Source organism: Xiphophorus hellerii, chromosome 22 (genome assembly GCF_003331165.1).
Source record: "Xiphophorus hellerii strain 12219 chromosome 22, Xiphophorus_hellerii-4.1, whole genome shotgun sequence".
NCBI lineage: Eukaryota > Metazoa > Chordata > Actinopteri > Cyprinodontiformes > Poeciliidae > Xiphophorus > Xiphophorus hellerii.
Window position 1 is genome coordinate 7,434,168 of NC_045693.1, and position 9,811 is coordinate 7,443,978.

At 37.2% G+C, this 9,811-nt stretch overlaps 1 long non-coding RNA gene across 1 annotated transcript in view; it reads left to right on the top strand.

Annotated features, from left to right (window-relative positions):
• The window catches only part of LOC116713862 (uncharacterized), a 107,716-nt gene extending 97,905 nt beyond the window's left edge, over positions 1-9,811 (top strand). Inside the window, exon 5 of the long non-coding RNA XR_004337927.1 lies at positions 2,516-9,811. This is a non-coding gene — a long non-coding RNA (uncharacterized LOC116713862). The remainder of the gene's footprint in view (positions 1-2,515) is intronic.

Genomic DNA, 9,811 nt, shown 5'->3' on the forward strand with positions numbered 1-9,811 from the left:
TTGTTGAGGGCTGTCTTTTGATTGGAACTTCACTATATTCTATTTCTGGGAACCTAGAATCATGTCACTTCTCAAAAAACATCACTCCATGGAAGTAGCTCTTGCAGTTTGAATCCGAGCTCTGTACATAATTACAGCAATATTTTCGTCTTAAAAATTGCTTGCTAAATTTAACAGATTTTATCAACGTTTACACAAGAGTTAGTTAAAGTTTGTTGCATTTTAACCATGCGGTTGGAATAAAAATAAATGTGGTTAATCAAAGACACAAAAAGTTTAATTGTACTTTGTGTTTATCAAAGGGTTATCTTCTTCAAATTTGAAAAACATGTCCTTCTGCATCAACCTCAACTGAGGGTCTAACAAAATGCATCTGAGGCCCACAAAAGGTTCACAGTCCAAACAAGGAAAATATATTAACAATTATGTCAATCATCTTTGATTTAGAGCCATACTGTCTTGTGATATAAACAGCAAAAAGTAAATGTATTTAATTTTCCACGGCCTAAATCTTCAGATGCAAAGAAGTGTTATGTAATTCACAGAACCTCTGCACCAGTCATATTGCTTTAAATCATGAACGAATACAAGCCAGTAAAAAACATACATAAATATCCAAAAAGTTCCTTGAATACACTTCAGAGATGAGGACAATGTGATGTCACCTTTAGCTCACAGATAGAGACACAATGTCCCTTCCTCTGTTTTCTTTTTCCGTGTAAAAACAGCAGTGAGGGTGCATCTGAATGACAATGTGTATTGTGTCAGTAGAGGCTGACTTATTGGGGATGTATAGTGCACGCTAGGCCATCTTCATTCACTCTGCTGTGTTATTTACCCCCTCTTTTTCTATTGGCATTGCATTTTTATTGCAGACGGATTCAGGAAGATGTAATTGCCTACCAGGTATCTCCTTGCATTATCAGGCCTCGGATGGCATTAACTATAAATAGATAAAGGACATTATGCTTCCACATTGTGTACTCAGTGTGTGTGTGTGTGAGAAAGAGAGATGGGTGGTGGGTGGTTGATATGACCAGTGAGTGTTTTTGAAAGTCTGTTGGCATGCATGTGTGTGTCTGATATTTGATTTATTCACACTACACAGCCAATGGTTTATGACAGATGGGATATACAAATCTATTGTGAGGTTAGAATTAGATATTTGACCAGACAATGGGATAAGCTGAATCTCCAGAAGTGACCTGTATAAATCCTGAAAGATGCATACGTACAGTATGTGTGTATGTGGCATTGAAAAAGGAAAATAATTCATTGTGTAACTAAAAAAAAAATGTTTGCAATGTACAAAACTGCTTCTGTCAAGACCCTCACTACAGAGTTTAGAGTCAGAAGTCATTCTTTCTTTCTTTCTTTCTCTCTTTCAACTGTTCTTTCTTTTGTTCTTTCTTTTTTTCATTCTTTCTTTCCTTCTTTCCTTCTTTCTTCAGTCTGGCAGTGTGGGCACAGACAAAGTCAAACTGCTGCTCGCACATATTTGGGTGGCTATTTAATTAAAAGTGGATTACAAGAGTGTTGGGTAAACAAAGATCAGATTAACAAACAGGCCGTCGCTGCTTTCCCATTTGCTAATGCAAATTTGACTTGACGATGGGATTGGTCGTGCAGAAGAGCAGCTCCACCACTCCGGCGGAATATTAAGACCTGGTCTGGAGCTCAAGTTAAGTCGGGACGACTCGCAGAAGTTGGCTAAGCCCCCATCCTTATGTCCAGACTGTGTGAGACTGTGCGTGCATGTCATTTTGTGAATCACAATTCCTTGTTGCACAAGGCGTAGGCCCTCATCTCAGTGATGCAGTTTATGCAGCAGATGATTGACTACTCAGTGCAGATTTGTAAATATGTTTTCTTATTCAAATCAGAAACCAGGATTCTGCATAATGAAGAAAATCTACTCTATATTTTTTAAGGTTTCCTTTTTTTTCATGCATTTCTGATGATTTAACAGACATTTTGATGTTTATCAATATGCCTGAACTTCAAGTACTCGAAAAGGAACAAAAGCTTAAAACTGAATCTTTCTATGGCACAGTTTTGTGCCATAGAAAGTACACCGTTGTGTTTCACACACTGTTGGCAGTACACCGTTGTTATCTCTGAATTTTGAACAAATCAATTAAATAACGCGTAATATACTCTTTTTGGACTCAATTTAATATATACATATAATCTGTTCAATGACAATTTTCCCTCAATACCATTTACATGGAAGAATACTTGGAAAAATCTGGATATATTGTTCCTCCTTTTGCATTTCTGCTGGTATATGAATACTTTATGACAAAGTTTCTTTGTGGAAAACGTGCATGTCTTTTTTTTGTTCTATTACACAACATCATAATACACCACATTTTATCTTGATTAGCTTTTTCTCCTCCTTTCCCATTTTTGTTCCCTACAGCCTCTCTCTGTGTTGGCTCTCCTGTCCCAGAGTTTTGGACACGGTACGACCTTGCCATGATAGAGTGTCACTGTGTTCATTCCTCTTTTTCAGCAAACCTTTCACCTCCCCGGTCACTGGAGAGTGAGAAGAAAAAGAAGGATGAAGTGGAGTCAGAGGAGGAAGGATGGATTTATTGACTTGAGCCTCGGGCTCAGGTCGATGCATCACGGTCAGGATCATGGTAGATGATGAGGCCTCTGGGTGTCAGGGACAACTTCATACAGAACAGAGGTGCGTTTAACCAATGCAGCTCTGTCTAATCTATACAATAGGGAACTTTTTAGTTATGACTTTTTTTTCTTGCTTTTGTCAGCTGTTTGATACGATGTTAATGCCTCTGCTAACCTGTGTGTGCAGCCCAACAAAGAGGATTATTTCTTGTGTTACATAGATTTTTCAGGTTTTATCTAAATTCTCTTCACTTTTATTGGAATGCTATTTGGTCTGCTTTTACTTTCACCATATTATTACTCCATCTATTGGCTCATGAGTCGTATAGATCATCTTGAGCCACAGTAAAGAACAAAAAGTTGAGGATTTTATGACAAAACCTGGTTAGACAAATTTAAAGGAATGAGTCAGAAATAGTAATAAAAAAATGTATTCCATTAATCTGCTCAGAGATTAATGGAATTGCAAAGTACAGATGTTAAAGCCAGGTGTGAATAAGGTCACTGACAATTTTTTCAACATGCTTTAAAAGAAAAAAAAAAAGAAAATACATTTGGGAGACTGATATTTCAATTCTACAACAAAAAGAGAATCTTTACAATATAAAACACAAATGTGTGTCTCTGGTGGAGATCACAGAGGCTAGCTGGGATGAAAGAGGCTCATTTGAAAAGGTCAGGGACCGGTGCTACATGGAGGAGGGGTTCAGTATGCTAAATAATACAGTGAAAGATGTTACAGAGGATGCACAATGCATCCTGCTATGATGTTAACATGCCTCTGTGTAGTTTTAGTCTCAAGCAGGACAGGAATAGTCCATCTGTGTTAGCTGAAGTGCCATCCTGCTCAAACCTGGTGGAATCCCCCAAGAATCTGGCAAAATAAAATACATCACGAGGCCAAGAAAATGAACAAATAAATAACAATAAAAAGGGAAACCATTTTGTCTTTTGAAGTTATTCAAGACAAATTTGGCTTTTCTCAAATTTGTTCTGATAATACAAAAGTTTTCTCTTTGGCACTATTACTTTCTCAGTTCAAATGCAAGCTTGACATTGACAAAATTGTCAAGGGAATTTGTGCCACATCCTTCATATACTGGCCACCAGAGATGGACACCGGTCATCACTGTACTCTGAACAGGTTTAAGTGGGTAGATCAGGTTTTATTGTCTATTTAGATTAATAAACATTTCTGTAAAAAAGCAAGCTAAACAAAATAGGCTAATTTTCAGCCATAGTCTCTGGAGCAGGTGACATGAGCACTGCAATAATTAATATACTGTATTTACAATACCAATACATTAAGATACAATGAACATGTATTAAATACTGTGCAGTACAAATTCAGAGCAAATCGCACATGACCGTCCCTCAACCTTAAGTTTAAATTTATTTTAAAAGCAAAGGTGTTATGGTACAAGTATCTCTCACCGAAAAGCTGCCTGACAAAAAAAACAGTTCTTCAAATTGAAACTACACAGTCTGTTCTACTGACAGACCTGGTGTGCCTGTCAGTAGATGTTTTCTGTTACATAAAAGCAGAAGAGAGGAGCTTAGCCATGCAGGATCTTATAAGTAAGACAAACATCTTTGAATTTAACAAAATTGTTCCAGCTCAATAGATTTTGATTCACTACAGCATTAATGACAGGCATTTGTTTTTCTGTCTAGTACTTTCACAGCCTGATGGTAAACTATGTGTACCGATCTTAAACTTGTACAGGAGGCTTGTGACAGAATGACAGATGTGACATGATAATCACAATAACATGCAGCCTTCCTGCTTTTGCTGACAGTGAGATTCTGATGTGACGGAAATTTGATAAGTGAAACTTTATCGTGTTCACTGCTGATTTAATTTGTTTATCAATTCTTAATCCAAAATATTTGTATTTTGACACATCTGTCAACTTTCCTCTGGTAAGTGGACTCACAGCTGACGCTTTGCTTTAGCCATTTAGGCAGTTGCCCAAAACACAGACTGCTGGAAGGGGCGCTGCTGCAAGAAATAAAAATATATAAAAATGATCATAAAAATTAAATAAAAATATTAAATCAGGAAATATAAAAAACAAGCCAACAGCACCCTTTTTGGTTCCACTTGCCAATGAATTTAATATTAAATTCAGTTTACACAGGGACATTTTCTACAGGACACATTAAAGCTGGAAAAGTTTAACCATATAATTTAACCTAGCTGTTATCCATTAACACTCCCTTTGGTGGTGGTGGCAGTATAGGGCATGTAAGGCAATAAATTGACCAGATACTCTGGGTCTATTTTGTCATCTTTGTTGCCCCACGTGATTCTGAGAGAACATTATCTTTGCTTTTCTCAGTTTCTTACTCATTCTAAATGTCAACAACAAAGCTGCAGTGCAACACCTTTGTAATGACTGCCGTTTAGAAAAGGTTCTAATCATATATCCTTTTTGTTTGAATGTCTGACTAATAATAATAATAATAATAATAATAAGTAATACCAAACCACTGTGGTGGATCTGCCATCATTAAAACAGTTTCCATGTGATCAGGGAGAAATGAAAAGGCCACAGAACCAAATAATTTCAGATTTTATTATGCTTCTGAGGAAGTGTTTTGTTTCAATAGATGTGCAATTTTACATTTTATTACAATGGCATAATAGTATACCAAACTCTAGTATAACAAAACCTGTCATGTTAAAGTATTATTATTAGTATTATTATTATTATTATTATCAAACCATGTAAAAGTATTATTAACCTTTTTGCACCATCACATTACAATTGCAATTGTTTTACTGCTTTACAGTAAAACAGAAGCTGAAACCAAACATGCACGTACAAAAGCTGGAAAAGAAAATAGTTGTGGCACCCTTTAACCTTCATGTTTTGCTGTTTTTCTGTCTGCTATTTATAATCTGTACAGAAGCTCAATAATTAGTTCAATAAAAAATAGTCTGGAGTAGAAGGAAAGTGTGGATATATTACTATAACAGAGTGGCATGAGGAAAGGGATACTTGGAAGGAAGTCTTCAGAAGATGGCAGTATGCAGTGGGAGTGCTTTTCAGCAGGGACAGGGAAGGTGGTCAGGTTTGATGGAAAGATGGTTGAAGCTAAATTCAGTTTAGAAAATCCTAGAGTTTGTAAAAGATTTAAAATTGGGAAGGAGGTTTACTTTCTAGCAGGGCAACACTAAACATATGGTCAGAGTTACGATGGAACGGTTTAGATCAAAGCATAAAATATTAAAGGGTCTGGTCAAAATCCAAACTTAAATCCCGTGAAAAATCTTTTGTAAGACCAAAAAAATATGTCCACAGATGCTCCCTAAGCAATATGACTGAATCTGAGTTTTTTTTAACTTTTATTTTGAAAAATAGAATTGGCAAGAATTTTAGATTCTAGATCCTCAAACCTGGAAAACCAAAAGACTTGCTGCTGACAAGCCAGCAAGAGTTGATGATAATTAACAGTTTTGAAAAGCAGGTAATATTTTCTCTCTACTTTATTACACATGATCTCATGTTGCTTTATCACTGAAAATCAAAGTAAAACATATAGTCGTATGGAATTATAGCAAGACAAAATGTGAGAACGTTCAAGGGAAATTAATACCTCTTCAAGCACCTTATACTACACTATTTAATGAAAATACTGAGAGGCACATACACTTTGCAATAAATAGTAGCAATTAAGGAATCTATCAATTTTAGTCACAAACATTTGTAAACGTTAAAAGGTTTCAGAGATAGTGCCAAAAATATTAGATAGCAGGGGAAAAATGACAGAAGGTAAAAGGTCAATGAAGTTGGATGAAACTAATAAGGACATGAAAAAGCATCCACTTTCAATATCACTCCCCTTTGGCATTAATTATCTACTTTACCAGCACTCTGTCTGCATCTGCAAGTGTCTGATTTTCAGAGACATGTGTCTGTGAGAAGCAACTAAAGTGTAGTCTAACATACAGATTTAAGGATTACTTTCAGCCTTCACATATGACTTCACTACCTCTCTGTGTGTCTGAAACACTGACTGCTTACGAAGGGAAATTACCTTTTAGGCAATTAAAAACTCTTCACCTTTAGAAAGTGGCAGGATTAGATTTCCATTCTCAGTACACGAGGAATGATTTTGTGCTTAGTTTAAAGAGTTTCATGAAAAGTTGAGAGACATGCTTGGAAATAAAACAAGCCGTTTAGCTATGAGTGTTTAATGTGTTGACAGAAAACATAAAGAGAACACTGCTGAAGGATAAAGAAGAAAAGGTTAGAGGGGAGGGGCTGGGCAGGACCACTGCAAGCTGTCAAAATGTGTCAAAGTCACTGTTGCTGCATGTGTATGTGTGTGTCCAGCATATTCTTACATCAGAGTTTTACTCCTTCCAATCCCAGCGAGTTTTTGTGCATGTCTCAGTGTGCTTATGGCTTTGGATGAGGGCAAGCGGGCAGACAGGAGGGTAATTTGGTTTGGCATTAATGCAAGGCAGAGCATCTACAGTATGCTCCGAGTGGGAATAATTCTGTACAACACATCCTCACATGAAAACACACTTTATCCAATGCATTCACTATCGATGTAGATTGTTTCCCGTTCTTCAGCACGTTCCTGGTGGTGTGTATGCATGTGAGTGTGTGTGCTGTCCATAGTCATGTTGAAAAAGTTAGGGCACCTCGTTAAATATCCAGTTCTCTCAAATTAAATTTCTACATACCAAATGTCCAAATTTTTTTATTTACCTCTGGAAAAGAAAGTTACAGGTGAACACCAAAATTAAACCTTCTATTGTTGATACTCTATCAAGGGAAAATAGCTAGGACTTGAGTGAGATGCTTCTTGTAGCCACCAGCCTGTATCCTTTTCATTTGTGAGATGTTTAAGGGGTTTGTTCCATGTTCATCATGTTTCATGTAAATTCACATCATCTGAATGAGATCAACATCTGGGCTTTCATTCAGCCCAGGACTTTCAGGACATTCAGTACTTGGTATAGTTACTGGTAAGTTTTGGATCACTGTCATGTTGCAGGATCCAGGTTTTGAATCAGGTTTCATTTGACCTACACATGATCTAAAGTTTCCTCAAGCACACTATGATGCACTGTAGAGTTTATGGTGGATAGCGTGGTTTTAAGCTAGCCAGGTCCTGGAGCAGGAATGTACCCCCAAATCTTCAAGCTTCACACTTTACAAACATTTTGTATTTGGCTTATGCAAATCTTGTCTCCATTCTGGTATCTAGATAATTTCATTTTAGAGTCTTACGTCCAAAGAATATTATTTTAGAAGTCCCAGTCTTCATCTACATTCTCCATGTCAAGCTTTAGTCTGGCCTTCATGTTTTCCTTCAGGTGTGTTTCAATTGTTTGACCTGGAAGAATTTTCTTTCTGCAACCATTCTCTCAAAATTTTACCAGGCCATTGTTTTGAGACCAACTGAATGAACTTCTTTCTTTACATCGCAGGTGAAAGGTGATCGTTTTTTATCAATAAAACTATAACCAATGATTCTGATGCAGAAATGCCACTTGGTCAGATTTTGGGGGTATTCTGTGCCTCCAATCATCAAGAGTTCAAAACTATTAAATATTACTTTTCATTTAGTGTCCACTCCATCGTTCACAAACAGTTGTAAACAAATAACTACTTAAAATAACATGAAAATAATCTGTGAGCAATTTAAACTGGCACTAAATTTAAATAACTATAAATCATTCAATACATAGATTACAGAGTAGATGTTACTAATCCTAGGAAGTCAAAATATACATGTAAAATGTATCTTATAATATGTATTTTGTGATATTTTGGGGGGTGGTCCAGGTGATAAAGAACAATGAAGATATCCGACTTTACTGTTTGTTGCTGATTTAAAAAAAAAAAAATCTTTTTAAGCAATCTATTTGTTTACTTAGCAGTCACGTGTGCTGCTGATGAAAGAGTTTGTATTTGTGTGCAACTGCCTCGCATTTTGTCGCAGCGGCTCTTAATCTGCCTCCGCTCCCGCCCCTCTTCCCTTCCGCTCACACCATCAGCGTGGCGATTACAGCCCCGCCACCATCACCCTGTTTACACCTCATGTCGCTGCCAATTACCATGTTTGACACTGCCGCTGCAACCCGGAGGTTGGGGAGTTGGTTGGTGATTGTGGTGAGGGGGTGGCTCACTGGCTGATTCACACCCTTGGCCACACTGTCACAGGTTTACCTGTGAACAGACACAAAAAGGTGGCTGTGGCTGCTATTTAGATCACATGCAACAAAAACAGTAGGTGCTTTCATGGCCAACAGTGTTTAGAGGAGTGAAAATAGAACTTCAGGCCATTATTTTTATTATTTTATTGCAATGTATCCATTTTTATGTTGTGCCCATCATCTGCTCAGTTAGTCTCTTAGACTTGTAAAAATACAGTGCCACCTCAAAGTATTCACAACACTCATCTTTTTTCATATTTTGTCGTGTCAAACTAATAATTCGCATCACCCCAAACAAACAATCCCCACAGTAATGTGTGTTAGTTTATTACGTTGTAGGGAGGATGAACAGAGCTAAAGACAAGACTGGAAGAAAATCTGTAGCAAAAGACTAAAAAGTTCACAGGTAACGTAATCTAATGTAATGTACTGTAATGACGCTTGGTCAAAATAGAGCTCTATATGAACCCAAAAGTCTTATAGAGATTTACACATGCAGAATTCTTCTGTCCTTTTACATTTTCAATCAAAAGCAATGCAGCTAATGCAACACTGAACTTTGTAGTAAAGCTTTTTGTAGTTTTGCATATTTAACACTTAGCAAGTACCTTTTTGGCAGAATGAAGGTTGTCAAAATGAAGTGATAATAAAGAATGATAATTGCATTCCAAATATTAAACTCAACCAAAAGCTGATCAGAGTCCAGATCTTTAACCACCTTAAGTTGCTCAAATTATTTGTAAATAAAGTGTCCTGGAATGAAGCTGCAAGACTACTCTCTTTAATACATGTTGGCGTGTGCGAATGTGTGTGTACTTTAGTTGCTTTGGTGCATACGGAGAGGGGGTGTCGAAGTGCCGCTCAGCAAGGTGAGGGTGGTCCATTGTGAGAAACGCTGGAACAAAGGGCTTGGCCTGGAGCACGGCTATGATAAATGGACACAGATACACACAAACTCACTACATCCGTCTCCAGGCTGTGCCACCGTTGGGTCAT